The sequence below is a fragment of the Trachurus japonicus genome, chromosome 12 (genome assembly GCF_045865225.1).
Source record: "Trachurus japonicus isolate A0001 chromosome 12, Traja_1.0".
Lineage (NCBI taxonomy): Eukaryota > Metazoa > Chordata > Actinopteri > Carangiformes > Carangidae > Trachurus > Trachurus japonicus.
The window spans coordinates 20337856-20364646 of record NC_140918.1 but is presented as its reverse complement, the minus strand read 5'-3'; the positions used below and the strand labels follow the sequence as shown (position 1 = coordinate 20364646).

Genomic DNA, 26791 nt, shown 5'->3' with positions numbered 1-26791 from the left:
ATCTAGGGTACATACTTGTCAACTCACATACTGTATGCCAGGCATTATTATCTCCATCTCCCAGAGAAGCTCCGCACCGACTCGACATCACAGTGTCAAGTTTCACCTAATATAAACAGAGAAAAGCATATTGGAGAGGCACACAATAACAAGACTCTGTTTTATTAATAACCACACCCAGTGATGCATAATGATATACCAAAATCAATGCAGACTAAACTAAAATATTTATCATGATGAGGTTACTTTGCCTTTAACTTATCACCTTAAAATCCACATTCAGCGACACTGTGTTCAATTTTCAAATTGTAACTGACCCAAAATAAGGTAAAAGTGCAAAGTCATTTTCATATTATTGCCAGATAATCAGCACAATCATGACAGAGGAAATTAATCTTTGCATTATAAATGGCTATGGTGTATTTTCTGTCGTCCAGAGTCTCTGCTGCTCTAGCTACATTTTGGGAGATGAATAATAGTCACACTCCAGATCAGCAGTTTGCCGGCTGCCATGACTCCTCTCTCTGGCACTCAGTTAAGTGTCTCAGTGGGTTTCAAAAGACTCTTTCTCCCTCTTTCTCCTCACTGTACTCTATTTGAATAAGTGGCTGAATTTGTGCAACTATCTGGTTATTGATGGAGCTTCAGAGCTGTACTGAGACTACTGTTTGAGCCCATGAGTATCCGTGTGTGTGTGTGTGTGTGCATGACCCATTATTCGAGAAGCTTATTGATCGGAGGGTGTTTGGTTTCTCGGTGGCTCCTAAAGCGGTGGGCTCGTTTCCATGGTAACATGACAGGCTGGCCGCGAAGGACCGGCCTTGACTGTGATTAGTGTTGCTGGAGAGACTTGCAAACGGCCAGTCACTCTCCCTCTCCCTCTCCCTCTCTCTCTCTCCCTCTCTTTCTCTCTCTCTCACTCACTCACACACACATGCACACACACAGACCAGACAATGGAGAGGTTTTTTATGTACTACCATTTGTCTCTTGCACTTTTTCCCCATTGGTTTCCTTTTTCATGTCACAACTGGAAGTAATGTGTAGAAAACAGATCACCTGACAGTAACTTGACCACAAGTACCGTACATTAAAAGCTACAAATGTAAAACTGATATGCATCCCCCTGAGAGCTAGGCCTACTAGCAATGAAGTGTTACTGTATGTTAATTAACAGCAGACATGGGTTTCACAGGGATGCCTGTCTGTTCATGATTCTTTTATTTGTCTGCCGAGAGTCCACCAATTGTCTGTCACTGTCCCCTGTATCGCTGTCATCTTTTAACTTTCTGGGAATATGAGAAAGCAATGGCAGAGTTTGCAGCATGATAAGAAAAAGTAAAGTCCACATACCAACAAAAGCTCCAGAGCAATAATTTATTATCACCCAAAAGGGGGGAGTGACGTTTCAGGTTCTGTCTGAGGAAGGGTTTTCAACCCGAAACGTCACTCCCCCCCTTTTGGGTGATAATAAATTATTGCTCTGGAGCTTTTGTTGGTGGACTTTTCCTTTTTCTTATCATTTACTTGTTTTGTCCGGCACCCAGCATTTAGATTTAGGGATGTGTGTGCTTTTTCTATTTTTTCAGAGCTTGCAGCATGCACAAGAAAGGTAGCATTCTGCACTGAAACACTGAATACATGAAATGATTTGGCATGTGCACGCATGCGAGATTGCCTGTTTGTAGCCAGTTCAAACCAACAGGATTGATTTTGATCACACTTGTGAGACCATTTTTTTGTCCAAACTAATAAAAGTTTCTATTTGTGAACAGAAGGCCAACATACAGTTAGTTGCTAAATGAGCGCAATGGTTTCACATGGTTTAATTGCCTTTGTGAAAGGATCAGAACCAGTTTGAGCAAATATGAATTTGCATCAACAGGAACAGGGATTGTAACTCCACCAAGTATGAGCATTTATCCCATCCATTGGCTATACTGCTCATTTGTGCAAGGTTGTGGCGGTGCCAGTCCCGGTAGACATAGGGCAAGGGCTTGGTACCCCCTGGACAAGTCTATGAGCAATTCTGTTTTGCAAATCTATATGATAATATTTTAACCAGACATTTACTTTATGGATGAATACTAGTACAATTCATAATTATTTTTGAATCTACTAAACATTTCTCAAATATGTCTCTATATATCATAAAACACCACTGGTTGGGGTCAGGGGTAAGGTTAGGTTCAGGGTAAGGTTAACAGGCAAACATGTCGATGGGGGAAACGGTCTTCGCATTGCCTGCAATCTACTCCTGGTAACCTGGAAACTAAAATAAAACTCAGACCAAAATAACACAAGATAAACTTAACCCAGACATTCAGAAACACAAATTTGATTTGGCCACTTAGGGCCAGTGGCAACACAACACATAATTAACATTTATCATTATATTCAATTGACGTGCGTTTACGAACAGTTGCTTACATCCAGAAGACTCAGAGCAGCATTAGCATTCATTCCAGGTAGTGCTTGTGTCCACCCAACCAATATTCACTCTCCTTTAAGCTACTATTTGGGTTCGTTCACCTGAAGGAATTATCCGTCTCTCCTGCTGTTGAATTCTTTATCTGTCCGCTGTCAGAACTTTTTTTTTCTCCTCTGACTGAACCTAAAAGTTTCAGCCATAAAACCAACACCAGTTGTAAGTAAATCTCCCCTTAAGGTCCAAAGAAATGCTGCCTGGGTCAATATGAGTGACCTGTCTCACACACATGTAGTTACTTGATACACTGTCAATGTGAATATATTGTTTGTAGGATTTTTACTGCACTTATACCTATTAAACATTAACCAGAAATACTAAAAGCACAATGCCCATCTTCATTTGTCGAAATGGAAATGCAAGAAAACATGTTGCACTCACTGACACTCATTCATACTGACTAGCACTTACTGCATACTGCTCAGATGAGGTATTAGTCATTATGTTTGTCCAAAACCAAAGTTCACACACAGGCACAAAAAACATGCATCCACAAACAGTCTGTATTGTGTGGTAGTCATGCTGATCTGCTGCTATAAATAACTTGGCTTAGGAGGTTGTCATGGCAACCAACAAACTGATGCCAGGGTGGGAACGCTGAGCCACTTGAAGAAAAAGCAGATTCAACGAAGGGACGAGCAGAGAAAAAGGGAGGATGTGAAGAAGAGAGGAGAGGGATGGGAACAGAAAAGGAGGTGGTGAAAGATTCCTGAAGATGTGAAAGGGCAACATACAGTGGAAAGAGAGAAAGAGAAAGAAGTGAGAGGAGGGATGAGAGGAAGGGGAAAGATGTAAATAATGAGAGAGGGAGAAGAGAGGGCTGAGGAGAGAAGATAGAAGATGTACTGTAGAGAACATACAGAGTGGTAATGAAATGCAGTGAAAGGGATATGAGACGGGGGTGAAGAAGAAGGACTTGGAGGAAGATCAAGAGGAATGGGAACAGGGCCATGGGAAGAAGGGACAACTAAAAAGGAGAGGGTAGCATGAAAAAGTAGAAGAAATAAGGACGAAGACAGGGAAACATGGAAGGAAGGTGATCGAAGGTCGGTCGTTGGAGACACGTTATCAAAAGCATCCTATTTAGTCCAGTGCTAAAAAACTGTAAACACAGTTTATGGCATATATCCACATATGATCTCCATTGTTTATAGTGTGGACTAGGTCTGTTTGTTCCATATTTGTTTAATTAATAAAGTGACTCACATACAATGGTGTTTGGGGAAAGCTACTTGTGACAATGACAATGGCCCTGAATGGAATGCTTTTCACAACCATAAAAATGTTTGTCTGAATTTGGCGTTGAAGAACTTGACTGACCTGACCTACCCCGAACATCAAGTCAACATCTGTGTCGACCTCACTGATGCTTTAGTGCCTTTTTCCAGAAGAGTGGAGGCAGTTACAGCAGCACAGCAACACCAACGCTTTAAAACAACATATTCAGGCTGCACTGGTTGAGCGTAAAAAATGTCCATAATACCTTTTGCCAGTGTGAGATGTTAAAAACACAACCTGCTCGCACTAACAAGAGGCTCTGTCCCACATTATTACCCCTCCCGACCGACAACCTCCTCCCCCTTTATTGGCCAGGCCGGACAGATGCTGGTGCTGCTGACCTAGACTCTTGTCTGCCTCTGACTCCCAGACTCATACAACGGCTGTCTGGCTTAATATGTGGTGTTCGGTTGTGTGAACAGACACTAATGCTGACATGAAGCTTTAACAGGATCACAGAAAGGGGGGTGGGGGGTCACAGCTGGGAGAGGAAAGGGTGCCGAGGGCAGGATTAATGTGTGAGAGGGGGCGATAGGGAAGCAGGAGATGTTTAAATGAGTGGTAAAAAATCACAGAGGAGGGGTCAAAGGGGAGTGAGGGGCAGGAGTATGGGGCAGCTGAAGTGTATATGAAGGAAAAAAGATGCTGGGATATGTGTTTGGAAAAAACAGAGCTGGGACATTCAGGGAAAATGTGGGCTTACGGAAGCAAGAGAAGGGGGTGCAGAGAGGATTAGTGAGACAAGACAAAAGCCCAGTGCTGCGGAGGGAGCTGAGGCTTTTCATCTACATCCACCATAAATCATCACACCCATTCTGTGGCAATTTTTTCCTCTGTCCTGCTTCACTCTATTTATCCATTTGATCATAAACACAGCTGGTGGAAAATCCTCTGTTGTTGTTTGTGTCTGTTCCTACATATCTCCTCATTCGTCAGTTTCTTTCCACCTCTCCGACTCCGTCCGTGTCTTTCCATCTCTCGGCTTCGCCCGTGCATCTCTGCATGGCTCTACATCTCCATCTCTCTCACTGTGCATCCATTTGAAGGCAGCAGAGGAGGATTTCCCCTGGAGAAATCCCACAAGAGCGAAGAAGGCCTCCAGAGTGCGCCTCATTTTTTTTTTTACAACAAAAAACACAAATAAAATCAAACTCAGAAACTTTTGCCTCGGAGCCATGTTAATATATTGTGTGTCCAACTTTGCAAACAAAGCATGCGGGGACATTGAGGCAAACAGCTATTACTGTAAATCTGTCATCTCAAATGTCTTCTTTAAGCTGTCCTCTGGTTCCAAAGCTTGAACTATACATACAAAATATGGGAGGATTTGATGTGGGAAAACATGCAGTTTAGATTATAGCCTCCTTTCTAACAGTCTTAGTGGTGTTCAGCACTTTCCACAGTCCTTCTAAAGGAAAGAAAACAGGCGGAGAATGCCAGCTTTTAGTGCTGATGCCACATTTACTAAACACATTCAATTACAGATTTAGGAAAAAATAAATAATTCACTCTGAAAGAAACAGAAACATGAGCCCAGTCCTATTCATCCACGGGTATTTCACAATTTCAGTACAATGAGCGCAGAGCTTGACAAAATACGGTGGCCCAGGTTTTGTGTCTATCAAAACAAGTATTGCTGCAAATTAAAAGCCAATAATCAACTTTTTGTACTTTCGTTGACCTTTAGGAGTAAGTCCACTCAGATGCAACAGAAGTTTCCTCATGCCACAGATTGAAGCCACACTGATTCCGGGTCTGTGAGCGGCGAGGATGATCAGATGTCACCTCTTGAGGTGAACAGTTCCAGCTGAAAGGGAGCAGATGTTTCTCTGAGAAACATGAATGGGGTTATGATGTCACCCGAGGATGGATTTAAATGGTTGCCATGGCAACGTCGACTTGGCTATAGACTTTGAGACACTAATTGACATGCAAAAAAAAACAAAAACAGTTTTGGGTCTTTCTTTCATTCCCTAAACTGTACTTCACTCAAGGCTGAAATTTCATCTAAGCCTTCATTATTCATGTCTTCATTTCAATGCCAAATACCAGATCTGCAGTCACCTTCTCTTCTTAATAAACTCTCATCCTATGATTAACCAAACCTCAGGCAAATTAATCATTATTCTAATCTGTAATCCGTAAACCCAGAGTCTGGACCAAAAATAACTCTCTAAAAATGTGAGGAGCGGCGGCGGTGGCGGCATGATGTCCTCAAAACACAGATCCCACTCAGCTTTTCTAGTCTTGTGAGGACACACAACACACTCTGTCACACACTTTAGTGCATTTTCACACATACGCCTTAGGGTGTTCTCTCACAAACTCTGTACCATGTGGTCTGACCTATACAATGTCAGAGGATTAAACACATGCGCACACACACACATATACGTGATACAGACACACAAAGGTGAGTTGTGCGGCCTATTTGTGTGATTAAATCATTGTTGTAAGGTGGAGGAGGCGGCATTCATCTCCATTAGAGACTCAGAGGGTTGAAAGCTCATGAAAGCACTGTGACTCAACATACACACACACACACACTGGGGACACAGAGAAGCAAACACATTAGTAATGGAGTTTGCTCAGGGCACTGAAGTGTCCAACACAGAAATATAAAAATGTGAAAATATCCAAATACTCTTATGTTTATGCGTTTGTTTGTTTGAGTCGATTCTGCTTTGTAAATTTGCACACTTGGCACAAGTCCCACATATCTGGACCTCAAGTATGATACAAACTATTATCCACACCAGAAGTGTCATTTATTGCTGGCCGTAGCAGAAATGTGAGGATAAATAATGTAGACTTACATCTGCAGGAGATAAATAATACAATATACAAGCCTTTGTTTCCTCTCTTTCCTCTTCAAGCACCTACAACCTTTTCTTCGTCTCCTGCCCTCTTGTGTTTTGTCACCTCGCCTCTGCTCTCCTCTCCTCTCCTCTCCTCTCCTCTCCTCACAGGTCAGTGAACACAGCACAAGTACAAATGTGATGCGAATCTACCAGCCACCCGTCTGCGTCGAAATACTGTACATCCCTCCGTGCTGCAACGTCCATGTGCCACAGAATAAAGTAGAATAATAGACAATAATACATTGCATTGAATTGTAATAGAATATAACACAACGCCTTTTACTAGCTGGGATGCTGGTCCACACTGCAAAGGTCAGTGTTGTCTCATCAAAACCACTTTGTCCTCGTAAACGCAGTGGACTGATACGAACATAATGTTTGATTGCGACACTAAATGATTTGTTTTAGATCAGACACTCGCTCTGAATAGGCCACTGACACAAATGTCAACACTGAAGTAATGACATTACCAGGATACAAGAGAGGCGCAACATAATATGCATGGTTTGACATCAGTGCTCTGTTGATGCCACTGAAATGACTCCATCCTCCGCAGAAACTCCGAAAAAACATTAACTGGGAGTCGTGTTGACCTTGTAAAGAAAGATTACATCTTGTAAGCTAATTTTTCTAAAAACATCACCATGAATCAACCAAAAGGAGGAAAAAAGGAGCAGTCTAAGGACAATGCCGTGACTCACAGTCTTTCAAAACTCAATGAACAACTCAAAAAAACATGTAAACAGGATGTTTAACCGGATTTGAGAAGATAGTTGGTGATGTCCACGTAAAAAATTTCTGGAATTTGAGCATAATATTTTCATATCCAACACTCACTGCACCTCGGCAGTTAAATGACGATTTAAGGTGTTTTAAACTGTGAACAATCATCACCAATCTACTGAGTGGTGCTGCTGCCAAAGTAACAGGCAGGAGGAGAGGCCACTGATGCCACCAAAAAACAGCATGAACCACTCACTAATTTTTAAAAGGGATATTTCAACATTTTGGCAAATTCACCTAATGCCATAATCCCTATAGTTTTTGGAGTAGGTTCATTACCTTTAATTGTCGTTAACACGTTTCCCTCATCAAACTAAATACACAATCTAACAACTCCAAAATAGTCTTGTGGACAAGTTGTGACCTGCACATTCACCACGCTATAAAATAATAATGGAACGTTACGAGACAGAGTTTTCAAGGCAAATGCGTAGTTGCAACTACATTTTAGACATGACTGCTGGGCGGAGTGATTTCAAAAGTAAGTAGTTCTGAGTATTTGCTTCATGTGTTGTAATGTTACATAACATTATTATTTCATAGTGTGGCAAATGTGCAGGTCACAACTTGTCCACGAGAGTGTTTTGGAGTTGTTGGATTGTGTATTTAGTTTGATTAGGGGAATGTGAAATACCATGCACCTCATGTCTCTCCCCCGCTCATCTCAAAACAGCATGCACCGACAATTAAAGGTAATGAACCGACTCCTAAAACTATAGGGATTATGGCAATAGGCGAATTTGCCAAAATGTTGAAATATCCCTTTAAGGACCCCAAAATGAACCTATTTCCTACAGCAGAAAATGAATACAAACAGCTATAGCAATGTCATCTGCAAAATTTGATCTGGTTTAGATTAACTCTCTAGTTTGACTCCTTGATGCAGCCCACTCTATGAAGCGACATGATGAGATTAGTGGCGAGGATGGATAGAAGCTGTATATTCTACAGGTCACTGGAGGTACAGTAGGCAGCAGACAACACACTGTCTGAAACAAACCTAGACGTCATTTATGCTTCAAGATAACCATGGTATCACACTGTCAACTCTGCTTTATGTCAACATGCTCACAGCCTTATTCATATATCAGGATGATTCTGCTAACTTAACTACTAGTGTGACATCACTCTGGCTTACAATGGCAGCATCATGATTTCTTCATTTTAGAGACCGTTACAGACCCACTTTGATAAATTATTTGATATAAGGCTGTACAATGATGCCAAAGTAAAGTAACATGAAAATAAACTTGACAAACTTGGAGCAAAGCTCATGTTTTACCAAGCTTTCCTTGAAATTCCTTCATTTTTATAATCCTCTACATGTGAATATGAGTGGTGTACTGTGTTGATTACAGCCTCCTCCAACGCCTTGTTGTTTTCCATCATTTGTGCCAAACACAACTTCCTACTGTATATACTTAAAATTGTTAAAGAAATCATTACTTTAGGGAGAAAAGTCCATTGATTTTTACTTTCTGTTCAACATGATAAAACAGAGACACAGTTATGTCTCACTGAAGATGCAGTGGGGAACATCAGACATCCGATGAGACATGCCTTTTTCTCTATTGTACTATACGCATGTACAAATCAATAGAGATTGTAGACACACAATGTATTGTATGAGTGATCTCAAAGCCTACTGATGTCAAATGAATATACATCATGCTGAGAAATGCTGGCATTTTAAATGACTTATTAAACTATTGTTAAATATTTTGGTTTGACACAAGTTGAAAGGACAATGAAAGAAAGAGAAGCATGAATTCTCTGGAAGAATGTATGATGCCAAGAGAAAATGAGTGGGAGGTGCAGCCTAAATTAAGAGAAGAGAATATAAGAACAAAGAAGAGCGACTGGAATTACGAAGCTGCCAACCAGTCACGTTGCAGGAAATATGGTCGCAATCTCCCCGTCTGTTCACTGAGTTACTGCATTGGATAATAATAACAAGTGTTTTTGCAGAGCATTACGGTCCCGCAGTGAAGATGACTTGTGACTGTTTGGATATAAAATCTCCTCATTTTATCATAGTAGGCATTTGTGTGAAGCTTTGTCATAATTAGTACATAATTCTTGAGTTATGACCAAAAATGTGTGTGTGATTTGTGTGTGTGTGTGTGTGTGTGTGTGTGTGTGTGTGTGTGTGTGTGTGTGTGTGTGTGTGTGTGTGTGTGTGTGTGTGTGTGTGTGTGTGTGTGTGTGTGTGTGTGTGTGTGTGATTTCAGGGTTGTTTTAGGTCACAATGAACTTTGACCTGAAAGCCAATTGGGCATTTGTGCCACATGTGATGAAATTCCCTCCATGTGATATATTACATTCAGAAGAAAACGGAAGGATGGGAGGTCACAGTGACCTTGACCTTTCACAAAGCAGTTCCTCCAAGTGAAAGTTTATAAGAAATCCCCCCAAGATACCACACTCACAAGAATGTGACATAGATGCATACGGATGGATGGACAGATGGACAACCTGAAAACATGGTTGTCCATCCACAGCAGTCACAGGCAAGAGGGCACAATAAGTGTATGTGAGGGCAGGTAGATCCAGAGCCTCAAAAATGTATTAGACAGATGATAAAGAAGCAGTAGTAACAATATACATCTGCACTGGTCAGCCAGTAGAAGAACCCACACAAACTTAATACTGATAAATTACAGCAAACTCATTTTGTGTAAAATATGTCATCATAACACAATCAAGACTGCAGCTGTCCACTCTCCACTGAATCTCTTTTCTTGCATGTCTTTAAAATTAGAACAAACAGGGAAGTCAGCTGGGAGCCAAGTGTTTATCCCTGAGGTTTCCTACAACATTTAGTTTAACCTTTCTTTACAGTGGGCGTGTAGACTGATTACCCTTGCTATGGCATCATAAACACACAAACAAATGCCTTGGAGGGTCGGCCCACTACTGTCAGACAGAAAACCACCAATGTAAAACAACAGCATCACCGTCCTCAGCTTGCAATTCTATACATGCACAACATGGAAAGCATCAGAGAACATCAATTCATTAAGTGAAAAATGACCTCTTTCCTGAGATGTCTACTCATCAGCTGGCATTTCCCATTGTGAACGAGCAGCAACAACTGTTGATAAACTCCTCCCCCAAACAGTTGTCCAATCAAAGCTTTCCTAAGGCTAAAAACATTAGCACTGTTCTAACACACTGAACATGTTAGCTTGTCCAGCTAGCTAACTAAGTACACTAGTAGTCAAGTGTGACTTTTGCAGGAAAGAAGCATTGTATACTATAGTCTTGTGAGACTAAAAGCCACATACAAAAATTAATCTACTGAAGCTAGTCCTGGATGCTAACATATCAGATCTTAGGCAAAGTTGTTAACTTAAACCAAGATTACAAACTGTTGGCAAAACACAATACCGGTATTCACCATATTAAAGACTGTGGCTCTGTCCCATTTTAACCACTTTCACTCGATTTTAGCACTCGGTTCTGCGCGTTCTTGTGTTAGGGTAGGGTGTCCCAATTCTTTTAAGAGCAAGGGCAAGTGTTTTTCAACTCTTTGGTTCATTAAACAAAGAAAAATCCTCAAAGCCCACGCAACAGGTCACACAACCGCTGGAGCTGGCATTTTCACACCTGGATGAAAACCATCTACAGGTTGTCGTAGGTGAACACGCCGGCTCCACTAAGTGGTGTCCCACTTCGTAGGGTAAAATCTCTACTTTTGACATTTCTCACTTCATCGTCAAGGGGTAGGCCATATCTCTTTGGAGCCACTTGAAACTAAGTGCTAGTGTTAAGGGAGGATAAATAGGACTGGGTGTTAAGACTAATAGAAATTGCAAGCAATGAAGCATAAATCTAACATTTTTCTTGCTTATCTAATGTAAACAAAGGAACTAAACAGGGATGATCATACATTTTTCTTATTACACTGATAATACCTCTGATTGAAAAGCACATTACCATACAAATACTGGAGGCAACGCTGACCTTTTTATCTAGAACATGTAGCTTTGGTTTCAACTGCATATTTACAAACCTTTTACAGGAGTCCAGTATTACTAAAATGAGCCATCTAGAAACAAAAGGTCGCCTGGAGACAGCGCTTTCAAAAAAACTAATGAAACTAAGGTTAGCTTAATAAGCGGGTTTGCTGCAACTGACAGCAAATTGTTTTTATCAAAGGTGGCAAAACTGACAGAACTGAAACAGACTAAGTCCAACAACGTTTGGTGTAGGCAGCTTTCTGCACTCAGGGGAAGAATTTTATGGGTCTGGCAGAGCATGACGAGATTTTCAGGTGAGACAATGCTTGGCATCAGTTTTCCTTTCAGAGCACACATGATTGCTCCTATACTTCATTCTTCAACCCTAAAACCAAGTCTTGAGCCTCGAGTGAGGTCTGACCAAAATATTATCGGCTTCCAAAAATGTGCTCATGCTCAAGAAACTCACAGACATATAAGTACGATAATACACACAAACACACGCTTAACTGAAATAGGCATTCATAAGCTTTCTCTCTGTAAGTGTCCTACTGGGTCCAGCTACTTTCTCTTCCACAGCACTATTTTAATAACGCCCCATTATTGCAAATACTCACACAAACACACACCACAGACACATGCTGTGGGGAGTTACCGGCCATTAATTGCGATATTGATGTTGTAGTTGTGGCTGGGTCAACAAACCAAACCCACCTCTCATTTCATTAGCACCACAACAACACTGCTGATACACTGGACCCCTAAAACCGTGCATGTGCTCACATTTGTGTATGTGTGTGGGTGTGGGTGTGAGAGAGAGACTGTACTGTATGCTTGCTTTGTCTTCATGTGAATACATTGTGGGCATGTATGTGTTGTGTATGTGTGTGTGCGTGCGTGCAGGCATGCAGTGGTGTGCTGCTCTCCATTTTAATGGCAATTCCGACAGAGCCTTTCCCCATCTCCCTGTCGCCATGGCAACCGAGCGGGTAAGCGGCCACGTTTGTCTCGGGGGCCCTGGCCTTCTTTTGCGTGCCACAGCTGCGTACACACATGCACATACACACACACACACCCAGACAGACCTGCAGAAATTACTATTATAAATACATTAGACCCCTAAAACAAACATTTACTCCTCAATACACACACACACATACTGTATTGACAACCAGCACCAGCCCTCCACCCTCTGAGCACAGGGTTCTCCCCAAAATGATTCCCATCAGCCTACCCCTCCTCCAAACCAGTGGCTGGGATTTCCCAGTTAAATGCTGAAAGGGCTTTCCCAACGATTCCTCCCTTCACAGAAAGCTCACACAGTCTCTCTATCTCTCACACAGTCTCACACATTTTTTTTTTTTTTTTGCTCACACACATACACCAACCACCCCTGTGGTCTCCACTAAGCTATTAGCATGGCCTTTGTGCATGTGGCCAGTCAGTCAGTGAACTGGAATGAAAAATTACAACCCTCCTCCTATGTTTTATTCAAACTGGTTATGGATGGGAAAATGTAAACGCAGCTGGACACTGAAGATGACCAATATAAATTTGCACTTCACCTCCCTCCAACACAGTTTTATATGCACACACACACAAGCTCAGTTTGCACCGAGCTTTTAACCTGAAAAGCATCAGCAAGAATTGATTGAATCCAACAGCTGGAAGTGGAATCAATGAACTGTGGCGGGTGGTTTAAATGATGTTTTAACTTGCCACCTCTCGAAACTCTTGAACCATAAGAGCAATTATTCAAACTAGACATTGGAGACGGACAGTGGAGCCTGATTGTGGAACTTATAGGGCAATTCTAACAGGAGGACATTTTGTGGGTTTTGAATAGCAGCTTGTATTTCTGACAGCCCTGTTTTCAACATAACAGGTTCATGGTGATGATGGTGAGTGTGGTAAACATTTGTAGCTTTAATGTATTAACTACAAAGAATCCATTTACATCGGACATGAGCTCTGAACAACAGCTGGAGTTGGACTAAGGGATGTGGTTAAAATCTCTGGAAAGAGTGGGCTAGTGAATCTTTTAATTTACTGTTTAGTAAGTGTGAAAACCTCAACCCACAACAAATGTTAGAACAATGTTAACAAGTATTGTACGGATGTGATGGAATAGACAGCTGACATGAAAAACAGATCATGTATATTATGGAAAAAAGGTATTTTGACAGAATCAATACAATACAATTTATATTTTACATTTTTTCTAGCTGATGAAAATGTAACATTAAGTATAGAAATAAAGATTAAACCTGCACACACGACAGCCGTTTATTTCGACAACAGACTTGTGCCTGTGGCTTCTGCTTCCAGCTGCAGTGAGCTTCACCTGCTGTAGCTGCAGCTGCACTGCAGATGAGAGAATGGAGCTCTCTTGAATTTTTCATTTGTCTTAATAACTTTGCCCTGACAAGAAAGATGTGATCATCCTTCATCATCACACAAACCCTCCTCAGGATGTTAATGAATTGTTTATCACCTCTGCTGTGGCAAACACACATATTTGTGCAAGTGAAGTGGGTCACACTCCTTGTTGGCTGTATCAAAGTTTGCTATCTGCTGTGCTAACTGACTTTGCTCAGCACAAATCCCGGCTTAGCATTTAGCAGTATAAATATGTATCTTTTATTTACTTCATTGTCATTTGCAAAGAGGCATATCAACTTATACGTACTCCTCATAAATGTACATATTAGATGTTGTAAGAGTATCACAATTAGTCTCATATTTCCTCTATAACTGACTTCAATAGTAAAAAAGTCAAATTAAACTGGGTTCAACGCTGGGGTAGCTAAATAGCTACATGAATACATTATTTACTAATTAATTTTTACGTTTCAACACTTTTTTGTTTAGAGTTGCTGACCATGTGTCTAGCAGTGATGCAAATAGTGTGTGCAAGTTGTTCACATTGCTGGCTCTGGCCCCTGAAACTGTTCACACTTGGTCCTGTTCTTGTTATGGGAGTTTTTTTTATTTTTTTTATTAAAAACATATTGATGGACATTTTATGAGACACTATACTCTTAATGCTTTAAATTCATTGAGAGTAAAAACTCTGTATTGTGTTTTTTATGAATCTGAGGGCTGTTAAGATTATTACTTTCCTTTTATCTAAAATCTTTATAGAAACTGTAACTCCCATCGGCTCACAGTTATTGATTTTTCTTTGTTTATGGTTGGTGTATTATGGACTTTTTGAACCTATAACCTGAATTATGTCATATTAAAAATATGTAATATCTCTGTGTTAACAGTTGTGTATCACCACTATCTGACATATTTATAGCTTTTTTTGTGTCCTCCCTGTAAGAAGATGTCAGAAATGTGCCCTAGTAAAACAGTTTGGAGCACTTCTGAAGTGGGTCAGAGTAAATCCCAGATGTAGCTCCTGTGGTATCGCTGCCTTATCTAAGATGACAGATTTTCTGGATCAACAACCAAAACCCACTGGAGCATAAAGCGTCTCCCACTCGCTCTCTGTCTATTTCTTTCTTTCTTTTTTTTTTTAAGTTTGTGTGCACGTCTGTCTGCTCACGTACAGGAATCTGACCTGGCAGATGCAAAGACATACACAGTCTGCAAGTGTGTGTTTTGACACTAATGTGATAAGACCTAACCTTAGACATGTACGATACATAATTAGTTAATAATAGGCCTATGTGGTTGATCGAAGAGGTTGTCTTATTAACATGTTTATAGTGATAAGAATACGTGTAATATTCTTAAAGTCTGGTGGATTTACTTACATTTACAAAACCATAATGTCCTTCTCCTTTCCCTCTCCTCACTCAGTGAAAGGCTCCCTCCACTAGCATTCTCCCTTTCTGTGCCAATGGGCTTAGTGAGAGTCTACATCAAAACACACAGAGAAAACAATTGAAAATCAGACATCAAGAGAGATTGTGCCTCAAAGTTACAGTGATCTTCCAAAAGCCTAAAAAAAGAGAAATGCATTATTAATGCATTACCTCCACTTTAAAATCGGACCAGCACTGTCCTCTACAGGATGTCCTTTGGCAGTGCAACGACAGGAACCGCCACTGTGTCTTCCTCTGTGTATTAGCCACACATCTACTGCAAACACTGTATACATTGGTGATATGACACATAAAGTTTTCATTCATGAATTCAGCCTTTATTTATAAAATGAGTGTGTAATTCAACCTCAATTCAACTAGACAGCAGGGCCAGGGTGTATAGGTCAAAATCCTATAGGGACAGACAGAATTAGAGAAGGTGGCATAGGGCTAATTAACAAATTGGCCAAGTAAGTTGATATTATCATGATGTTGTTGTAGTAAGAATTGTCATCACCTGATATATCACCTGACAATATCAGCTGGACCTGAGTGTGTTGTGACAATCAGCTCACTGGCATAAGATTCACACAATTCTCCTTTACCAATATTGAATAGGATGTTAAGCTATAACAAGTCATAACTAGCAGGTGGACCACACAACCAGAGAGTGAGTGACTTTAAAGCTGGTAATAGTCATCTATCTTACCAAGCAACCTATGCCTATATCTCAAAAGCTTTAGCTGTAGACCCTGTACACCTCTTCTATCACTGATGCTGCTGTTGTGAACCAATTCATTCCTGCAACTTTACAATTTTAAGACACAATCACTACAGGGAGGCTTGGATATGTGACTTTTTGCACTGAGATCTATGATCATAATTCAAGAATCATAAGACTCGAAGAATCACATAAAATGGTCATAAACATATTTGAATTAGTAGTTGTTGTCCATTTCTTTTTTTACTTTGTCACATTGTCTGATTATTCTACATTATGTTTTTTGTTTGTTTGTTTTTGTATTTAAAAAAAAGAAGGTCATACTGTTAAAAATAATAGTACCTTAAAAAAATGAAATAGAAAATGTGTGCCCTGGTTTAAATAGCCACATGTCCTGTCTCATGTCATTAACACTAGTCAGACATTTTAGCTTCATAAAACCACACGATGGCAGCATAACCCACACTGTTAAAAGGACATTAACCTCTATCAGTACCATCACTATTAGAGTTAGGATTCACTTAAGCCCACTGATCGGGAACAATGATGTATTAATAAAGCTGCACTTTAACCATAATATGCACCAGAGCTGCTTACACTCAGAGATTGATCGGACTAATGTTTTCAACTCTTCTCACGCAGCCTGTGGGGTGGGAGTAAAGGGTGAGCGAGAGAGTGGAGGCTACCAGTTGCATGTGTGATGTCCATTTAAGGTCACTACCTAACCCTGAAGAGCAGCCTTGAAATAACTGGCATACCCCGCAATATGATAACCGTGGGCTCAACATGAAGAGTCAGGAAAGGAAATAGAGAGAGAGAGAGCAGAGAGGAGGCAGATAAGTTGAGAAGAAAGGGTCTCTACAAGTGTAAGCATCTGAGTGTGTGACAGGCAGGAACGTGAAACGCCTTGCTTCTTTCAGAAATGTGACCTTCACTTTGGTCTTTGAGAGCGAGAATGACATGTTTTCTGCGCTTCTGCTGGTACAAAACAATAAAACCTGACAAATCCTGCTACATTTTGTGAGAAAATTGTGCCATTGTATCATTTAACAATTTTCTTCCTCTACAATTTTATTTTATGGAAATTCTTTCATCTTTTTACCCCCTCTGCATATTTCTAACCTAAATGCTTAAAGTTTTAGCTTAAAGAAAATCTTATTCCTCTATTAATGCATGTGTAAATATTTGAAGTACACCTTAATGTTGGGCCTCTGCTATCATGTAGAGGCCATTTTGGGCAATTTCCGCCTGTTTTTGTATCACTGCAATTAAAACTTTTTAACTACAGAAGTACTAATCCCACAACTATGGTTTATGGCTTAAATGAAAGATAACATTTGTCCCTTTACATCTATATCTATAAAATATTGAATTGAGTCATTCCATAAAAAATTGAGCTTCTGAAAATACTTTTTTTTTTTTTTTGGGGGGGGGGGGGTATTTTTTTGGTGAAAAGGTGATATTTCAAAATCCTAATTATAAAACAGGTTGAATTTTACATATATGGTTCACACACTCCCTGTCCACATATGTACCAAATTTTAGGTTGATATGTAAAACTACTGAGGCACTATAGAGTTTTTCCAAAGAGTGTCCCTTGGCGATGTCCAGTGTGCAAAACCTGTCCAAAATTGTCCAATTTGGCTAAAATGCACACTGCAAGATTTTAGTGAGATTTTTTTCCCCCAACAGATAACCTATTGGGGCCAATCACAAACTTGATGGCTTTTAGGAACACTAGTTACATAAGTAAAATGCCATTTGAAAATTTAATTTAGGGGGATGAATATTTGGTGTCCAAAACCCATCCAAACAGGAATTTGACCTATTTTCGCCTGTATTATATTGTTATTTTCCTTTATAACTCCAGAAGTAAACATCCCACAACCACCAGTGATGGCTTAAATTAACAAGGACATTTGAAATAGAATAGAAATAGAATAAAACATTATTACATTAAAACTGGGGCAGTAAAAACACACTTTTTGTGGAGACTTGTATTGCTTACTTGTTGACACTAGGGGGAGAGGGAACCACAGGAACCAGCTGGGTGCAGGCTTAAGCTTTGCCCAATCAGGGATCATTATATATCAGGTCACACCTTAGAGTCTCTCTTATTGGACCAAAAAGTTTTCACCCCCGTGACTTTGATTGACAGGCGATGCGAGCTGCGCAAAGCGGGTGCGCAGTCTGACGGGGAATGAGCAATAGCATTAGCACTGCGGCTAAACGTAACCTACGATGGATTATCTGGTCACGATGGATAAAATCGAACATGCCGGTTTTGTCGAGCACATCTTCAGCTTTAAAGCCAGGGTAAGCTTGTAATTTTATTCAGTGTTTTAGTGGGTCTTTTATTGATGTTTGTCCGTATTTTTCGGCACTCGAAAATGACTTCCGGGTTTGTTTGTGTTCAGTGAGCAGGCTTGTTTAAACCTTTAATGGGGTAAAAACTGCATTTTTGTTCTTTGCTTTTGTTTATATGACAGTATACGATTTTTTGGTGGTGAAAGAAGAGGTGTACAGATGGTACATATATGTTTAAATCACCTTCGTTGTTGACGTGACGTCGCTTGTGGGCTGCCGTAGTCTGATATTAGTGACTGAAAAAACCGTAGCACCTAGAAACTTCTTTTTTTCCCTACATGTTGCCGAAAGTGTCCTTAAAAGGTCTGTGTTGAAGTTTTCATTACACCATGCCTACTTTTCGTTGTATTAAGGACGCCCTTCATGTGTTATTATTTTGGGACGTCGGCGTCCCAACCACTGGGGCCTGCGTGAACAGGTTAAATGACCAGACACTGATTCACACCCTGGCTGTTCACATCAGGGTTAATCTACTACAGTCTGTAAAGAGGAGAAGTAAAAAGCGGAGGAATGAAAGAAGAAAGTGAACAAGGAAGAACGGATTAAGGAATTGACAAAGAACAGGCAGGCAGGATGGATAGGAATAAATAGATGACTTGGAAAGGACAAAAAGATGGATGGGAGTGGTGTTGCTTTCCCTCTGCACTGTTAGTAGCCTACTCACTGCTGTGAAGTACTCAGACCCAATAAAAAAAGGCTGCAGAGCTTCTTGTTTAGATAAATATCTGAGGCAAGTCTCCACAGACTAAAGCCTTGGTTATACTTTCGCCTGGCTCCGTTGGCAGTTGGCGCGCGCACCTCGGCAGAGCGCACAGGCGTTTATACTTGCCGCATTCACCGTTGCAATATTCGTAGCAAAGACAGGGGGCGGTAGATAAAAAAATACAATAGGAAGTAGCAGAAGCAACTAAAAACAGAGAAGAAGTAAGCAGGATTTCTCCTGTAGCTCTACTATTTACCTTAATTAAAAAGCTCCGGTGTAATTGTGATAGTTAACTACATGATTTGAAAACCAACCGTCCTTGCAACATCAGTGTAGTAGTTATATAACGTTATCGATCGCTCCATGTATTGATTTTTCGCCGGCTTGTTGTAAACAGATGCACATGGAGGAGAGGAGGGACCGGATTTGCATAGTTCCTCGAGTTCTGGGTCATTTGATGGTCTTTATAACTTAATTACGAGTTGTACAAATGCTAGAGCGTACCAGCTCAGCCAGTCTTCCCTCAAATTCATCCATTTTGAACCGAGCGACACTCGCGCGGCGCGCGCCAAGTTTCAAAATCCTGGAGGTGCGCGACAGCACGACGCGCCAGCGCGCGACGCCGTCGCGAGGTGCGCGTTTACGTCATTTGTGGCGCGCGAGCCTCGCGCACTCGCGACTGCGTCAAGCATAAACCAGGCTTAAACAGTTCTCACTGCGCTCACAGTAGCAACTGGACTCTTGTCTTGCAGCATGGATGATATTCAGAATTAAAAATCTGTTTATAACATTAAGTGGCACGCCAAATACCATCACACAACTCTCTGCTGTAAATGTCTGTAAGCTCTGTGATGCTTTACAACTGCTGTTCTTCTGTCTGTGCAGTTAATCGACCTTCTACTTTCATGATTTTCCAGCCTGCTTCATTTGACACATTAAATGTGTTCTGCAGTTTGATGGATGGCCCTTTGATCGCTCTTGTTATCCTCTACAGCTCAACTAACTTCGAAAAGATTTGTCATCACGCAGCTGATGACAAGCATTCAGTCACAGCTAAGAATATACAGGACTCGAATGGTGACAAGTGATGAAAAGTTGACCAGGTAATGCAGTAAGGGCAGAGCTGGGTGAAACGTCACTGGTAGACAGGAGCAAAAAGTGCTAACGTCCAAATAACAACAATAACCAACAGAACAGTGGAAATGGACGTCGAGGAGGGCATGGGGAATGAGGTGAGGAATGAGGAAAGGCTGGAGTTACTGCAGGGGAGGTGGAGATGACAAGTCAATGAAACTGATAAAAGGCATGCCAGGTAGAGTATTAGGCCTACATAGAATACAAGTTCATTCATTTTTAGCCAGAGCAATCTGCGAGTAAGGTCTCGCTGCAGCCTGTAGGACACGGCCAGAGGGCCAGACGGCCAGGTGCTGTCACGTGACGACGTAAAGATGGCGGATACGGTAGATTTAGGTGATTTAGATGAGTAAGTAATTAATGAATGTATTACTATTGAATATTTATTGAATGAACAATTATTTGAATTTTAGTAAACGTTCCGGTACATTTTGACGATGTAACTTGCCATCGTAATTCTTCGGGGGGGGTCATAGGATAGGTCCGGGAAAGTCCCGCCTTTCCCCACTCTGATTGGCTAGTAAACTAAAATACGAACAAACTGACATTTTAAGTGGATATTGGCGCCATGGCGAAGCGGTTTGCATTTTCGCCTGTGGTGTGGTGAATCCAAGTTCGATCCCCGCTGGTTTCACATTCCGAAAAAATTTAGTTTTTAAATTTATATTCCAAGTTTCCTACCTGGACTCTCTCTACTTATCTGGCCTACACTCTACCTGATCTTTTTACTAAACTTAACCAACTCCTTTCTTCATTGCCTAAACCTAACCAACGGCACAATTACACTTCTCAATCAAACTCAAAATGTAAACTTGGAATATAAATTAAAAAACTAAATTTTTCGGAATGTGAAACCAGCGGGGATCGAACTCGGATTCACCACACCGCAGGCGAAAATGCAAACCGCTTCGCCACGGTGTCAGATGTTTTCAGAACCAAAACTTTGAGTTTGTGTGCGTGGCAAGTGGAGGGATAAGGTCACGTGACAGCACCTGGCCGTCTGGCCCTCCGGCCGTGTCCTACAGGCTGCAGCCTTCTTTTTACAGTCTATGGCTGCAGCGAGACGTTATAGCAATCTGCCGCCAATTAAGTAGCGATATGTGTTAATGTGGAGAATTAAAAGACAATGTTGTCAAATGCATTAGAATATTTGGTTATGATTACTGATTTTAAATTTTGCAACTGGTTTGTAACTGATAAAAAACCCAAGCTGCAAATTACAGCAATCTTTCTTAAAATAATGTCCAACTGTTCTGGACCTGGATGTGGGGAATTTTAGCCTAAACTAGAAGGTCAAAACTGCAGCCCACTGGATAGAAATCAACACACACCACCACACATTGCACTAACCACCAACAAACACTTTTCCGTTCTGCCAATCAAAATCAGAAGAAGAAGAGACACTTTTCCGACCACGCTTCCGGCTTCCGCTCGTCTTCCCGCCCGTTTGTCAGGTCACATTTTCGGACAGCGAGTTGTGACACAGCTCGGTGGTGAAAGCGATCAGCAACCACACAACAACAAGCTGAATACTGTAAAGTTACTCTTTCAAAATGAGAGCCAACAAGAAACAATACATTATCAAACTACAGCTGTTAGCACGCGCTGGTGGCTATCCTGCCGCTTAGCTACGCAGCCATGCTAGCAGTTAGCTAGCTAGTGATAGCTCAATTTGCTACATGTAAAGACAAGATAGGGGACCTTGTATTGGAAATGTAAATAGGGCCAACTATAATGCAGCCATCACGTTACTTACACACGGAGGAGAAGAAATGCCAGGAGGATCGCGGGCTCATGGGACTCTGCCTCGGCTAACCACACCTGTGTAGTCTCAATAACCCGTTTCGCAAATACCGCCATCTTGGACATCCCGCAAAGCACTCTGGGAATGAAAGCGTCCAAACAACAACGCAGCACCGTGCTCCGCGGCTCTGACAGACGGGCCACGGCAGCAATGGACACAGAAGATAACTTTAGTAATATGACGGTTAGTCATAAATGTAAACGGAATCAAAATAAAACTAGTGAAACTAGTAAATCAACTTGGAGCTTGAGCGTTTATAAGAACCAGGCGCATATTTGCAACAGGCTACTTATTTTTGCCATGACCAGCACCCATTAATGCACAGAACAAGGAGGTCACTACTTTTCCCCCCGACATATCTTTATTGACATCAGACAATAAATACGACAGCTTGTCTGTGTTACCACGACACAAGGAGCTGATCAGAACCTCTATTAGTCCAGCACAACCTGTCACACTCCCGTGTTTGTGTGTCTCTGTGCGCTGTAACACAATAATATATTACTATTAAGGGATGTGAACATGTACTAAAATAGCCGCTGTAATATGACGAACCCGTGTACATATTTTAGTTCACAGTATATGACCAAATAGTAATATATTATTGTGTTACAGCGTCGTCAGCGGCTCCTCCCGCTCGCTCTCTCGCATGCAGGTGCACACAGACAGAGACCCGAGGTTGTGCTGGACTAATAGCTCTGATCTAGGAATGTCAACATCTACACGTGTAAACGGGTACACGGATAACAAATCATAACCGTTTAGAAAAATCAATAGCCGTTTACACGTCTTTTTTTCCCTCCTCCTCGATCATTTCTCACCAATATAGTATTTTTAGGGGTGATAATGTTGCCTGAAAGCTTCAGATAATAATGGAACTGCGTGTCAATCCCCCCTCACTTTATCTCTGCGTAGCCTACCGGTCTCTTTCCAGCTGTCCCTTCAGAATAAAGGCCGAGGGGGGAAAAAAACAACAACACCGACTCCTCCGGCCTGCGAAGGAAGTTCAATAGCCAGGCTTTGTGTTCATGTTCCAGCTTAACAAAACCTCAAGCCCCGGTCCGACACGGTACTACGAAGCTGGTTATCAACTTGCTCCTGATGCTCAGCTCAACAGGTGAGCAGCGTATCCCCTCAGCTGAACTGAGACGCTCAGAGAGAAAGTAAACAGCAGCGGATCAGCGCGATCCCGATCCGTACTTAACGCAGTTCAGCGAGGCGGCCGCCTCAAAATTTATAATTCAGAAAAAACCCTGGTCTGAGTTAGTAAATGTTTTCGATCCGAACCCGGTGTGTCCGGTCGTGTTCTGCCCGGTCTGATGACTGAGCCAAGGGAAGAGCCGGTAGCCTGTGGCCGGAGCATTTATTCAGAAAAAGTGTAGGCTAATTGGTGCAGATTAAACTTGTAAATTAATGCTGCTCTCGATCCGACCCTTCCTTCTATTCTGACTCTTTTGAACAGTAACAACAGAGATTATATTATAGATTTTCTGTGCTGAATAAGAATTGTTTTAAACTAATAAATAAAAAGCCTTTGTTAGACACAAAAAAAATTGTAAACCCCTACTCTGATCAGCTCCTTGTGTCGTGGTAACACAAACAAGCTGTCGTATTTATTGTCTGATGTCAATAAAGATATGTCGGGGAGAAAAGTAGTTTTGTTGGTGTTCCTGCAGTGACCTCCTTGTTCTGTGCATAATGGATGCTGCTGGTCATGGCAAAAATAAGTAGCCTGTTGCAAATATGCGCCTGGTTCTTATAAACGCTCGAGCTCCAAGTTGATTTACTAGTTTCACTAGTTTTATTTTGATTCCGTTTACATTTATGACTAACCGTCATATTACTAAAGTTATCTTCTGTGTCCATTGCGGCCGTGGCCCGTCTGTCAGAGCCGCGGAGCACGGTGCTGCGGTGTTGTTTGGACGCTTTCAATCCCAGAGTGCATCGGTGCATACCCACAATGCATTGCGCGATGTCAAAAATGGCGGTATTTGCAATAATACCCAACTGCAGCCACCCACTGTCAGTGCCTGATCCGTACCCGGAACACGATCCGTTCCAGACGCTTCTGCGCACGCACATGCGCACTCCCCCCCTTCTTTTAGTTTACGGCAGACACCGCGGATATGGATGAAAACACAGACAGTCTATGAGGAAAAACACGAGCACGTCGCAACGAATTCCCCTCTGTTCTATTTCTGATTAAATTAAATGTAATGTAGACCAATCAGTTAATTGTAAAACATTTATTTATTGATGTAAATGTGGTGATTTCTGCACATACAGACAGCAGCAAGTCAGCACTGCTCCTCTGGCCAGCACACACCTGAAGCTTCACTTTTCATTTACACAAACTAATCAATGAGACCATAAATTAATCTGCTCCTTTCTCCACCGGCATGACGACGTCTGGGTGACCGGTCGATCACCTCAGCCGGCCGGCTGCTGCCTCTGAGATGAGCCGAGCAGCGAGCTAACGTTAGCTCCCGGTGGCTGCTCCCAGGTAGCTGCTCCCAGCTAGCTCTGCACTTCTCCCAAAACCTCGGAGCAAACTTCCAAAGACGTCAATTGGATAAACTGACCACAGATTAGGACTCTAAACTGTGACTTTCTCGCATGAAAAAATATTTAAAATTAATAAAGTGACGTTTTAACAACGCTACGGCGGACTTTTAGCTGCTCTACTGCTAGGCTATCAGTTAGCATAGCTTTGAAGCTAATGCCGTAAAACGGCGCATGTGCAGAAGTCTGGAACGGATCGTGTTCCGGGTACGGATCGGGCACTGACACCCACTACAGACGTAAACACGCCCCTCCAGTCCAAACCACGCCCCCCATCCGGTCCAAACCACGCCCCCTCCAGTCCAAACCACGCCCCCCGTCCAAACCACTGTAATGGCTGCCGTTCGTTTAGTTCAAAGTGAAAAATTCCGTATTTAAAGATAGTTTTGGCATTAAAGCGGGTTTTTATAACATTTCTAGCGAGAAATATGCATTTTTTTCATCATTATATCTCTTCATTTAATGTATGTAATGGCTTGTTTGTTTAGTTACAGAGATATTTGCTATTGTTGCTATGGTTACCATCAACACTTGAGCACATAGCCAGGCTGGTGGAATTTGTTCTCAGTACTTGGTACAGTTTAAAACATTTAAATATTATAAAAGATATTTTTTTCTAAAATAAAAGTTTTCAACTTTTGTGTTTGAAGGTTCATATTTTAAAGATTTGTGTATGGTCATTTATTTTAGTAGTCTTTTGACTTGTATGGCTCGGTTGCAGCAATGCTAATTTCTGTTAGCCCGTCTATGAGGTTTTACATTATACGTTAGCATTAAGCTAGCGGACTTTATATGCATCGTCGTGACACTGGCTGTGTGTGTTTTGTTTCAAACTATGTGGGTTTGATTGAACATATTTGATGCTTAAATATATATTGCCGCTTACATTGTTCCTCTTTTTATTTTATGTACTGTAGGGCAGGCTTGAGCAAGAGTACCCGTATGCAGGGACATGGGCGCTCCCATTAGCCCAGATCCATACCGGAAGTCACGACCGGAAGTTGCTCTTCTTCATGTGTATCATTTCTATGTTGATAAAAAAAATAACTCAGTAACTCAATGGTCCATAATAAAATATTGTTTTCCAGCGGATATCTTAGTTACAACATGATTGAGCTATAAAATATTTTTTTGCATGGATCGTTTATTAAGTTATTGAGTTATTTAAAAAACGCTGCTAACGGCTAATGGCTAGCGCGGAACGGCTAACGGCTAGCGCCGAACGGCTAGCGGCTAACGGCTAGCGCCGCTCCTGCTGACAGCAGACCAGGGCTGTGTTCGAAATCATCCACTCACTCACTCACTCCCTATCCACTACATCGTGTATATGATGTAGTCCACTACATCATACACGATGTAGGGAATGACGGGAGGAGAATTCGGACACTAGACGGTAATTTTCTGGCCGTGGTTGCGTCAGCAGATGCGCCAGGTATTGCTGTGACGTAAGCGGACGCGCCGAGAATCATGTAAACACACCGGACCGGGTCGGGAGCAGTTAAAAGATGTGATTTTTCATGGTGGTTTGTTTCTTGGTCAATAAACTGTTGAAATATCAATGGTGTGTGAGTCTGGATTTGTCAACTACTGTTTGGTGTCCTCATTGTGAGCTGTAACGGATTGTGCACGCGCTAGTCCGTGCGATCTAGTGGCAAAGTAACGTCTCTGCTAACGGCCAGTAGCAATTTAGCTCGTAGGCTATCGGCTACTTTTCTGTTGCAAACAGTTGCCTCACTGCTTTTACTTTAAGAAAAATGATACCCGCTGTTGTTTGGATGCTGCTCGCCCAACTCCTGTTTCTCAGGCATCGACGAAGACGAAGGCAACAGCAACTTAGGCGTTTAAGGCACTATTTGTTGATTCGCCGACGTCAACTGGTAAATAACGGCAATACACCTTAGCTAACATGCTAACTGATATAGGGAAACCTATTAGCACAAATACTTTTATTATACGATGAATGACCACGGAAAGAAACAAACTAATTTAGTATGTGAAACATATGAACACAATCAGGTATGAAAGGCAATCAGGGCAGAAATATAACAGTTTTCTTTTTTGTTTAATTGAACTTCAATTAGTTTCAACCAGTTATTATAACTCGCCAACTGGTTATGTTTGATTTATCAGTTCAAGTAATTGTAATTAAAAAGAATGGAATAGGTAGTCGTCTGTGTATTGAACTATAAATACCTGTAGCAGCCCTAATTTCTGTACCCTCAAACACTAAAAAAATACACATGTAATTTTCAATCAGGAATGACAAATATGAAATTTGAGATTTCTTTTATTGATGAATATGCATCACTAGAA

The 26791-nt window shown here is 41.4% G+C and overlaps 1 protein-coding gene across 2 annotated transcripts in view; it reads right to left on the bottom strand.

Moving 5' to 3' along the window:
• The window catches only part of plppr1 (phospholipid phosphatase related 1), a 106891-nt gene extending 91435 nt beyond the window's left edge, over positions 1 to 15456 (bottom strand). The window contains exons 1-3 of one of the 2 annotated variants that reach the window (XM_085793816.1): positions 15359 to 15456; positions 15137 to 15239; positions 28 to 106 (exon numbers count right to left, since the gene is read on the bottom strand). The gene's annotated coding sequence lies outside the window, so the exon portion shown is untranslated. The remainder of the gene's footprint in view (positions 1 to 27; positions 107 to 15136; positions 15240 to 15358) is intronic. The other variant, XM_085793818.1, reaches the window with a different exon arrangement.
• Between the last annotated feature and the right edge of the window lie 11335 nt (positions 15457 to 26791).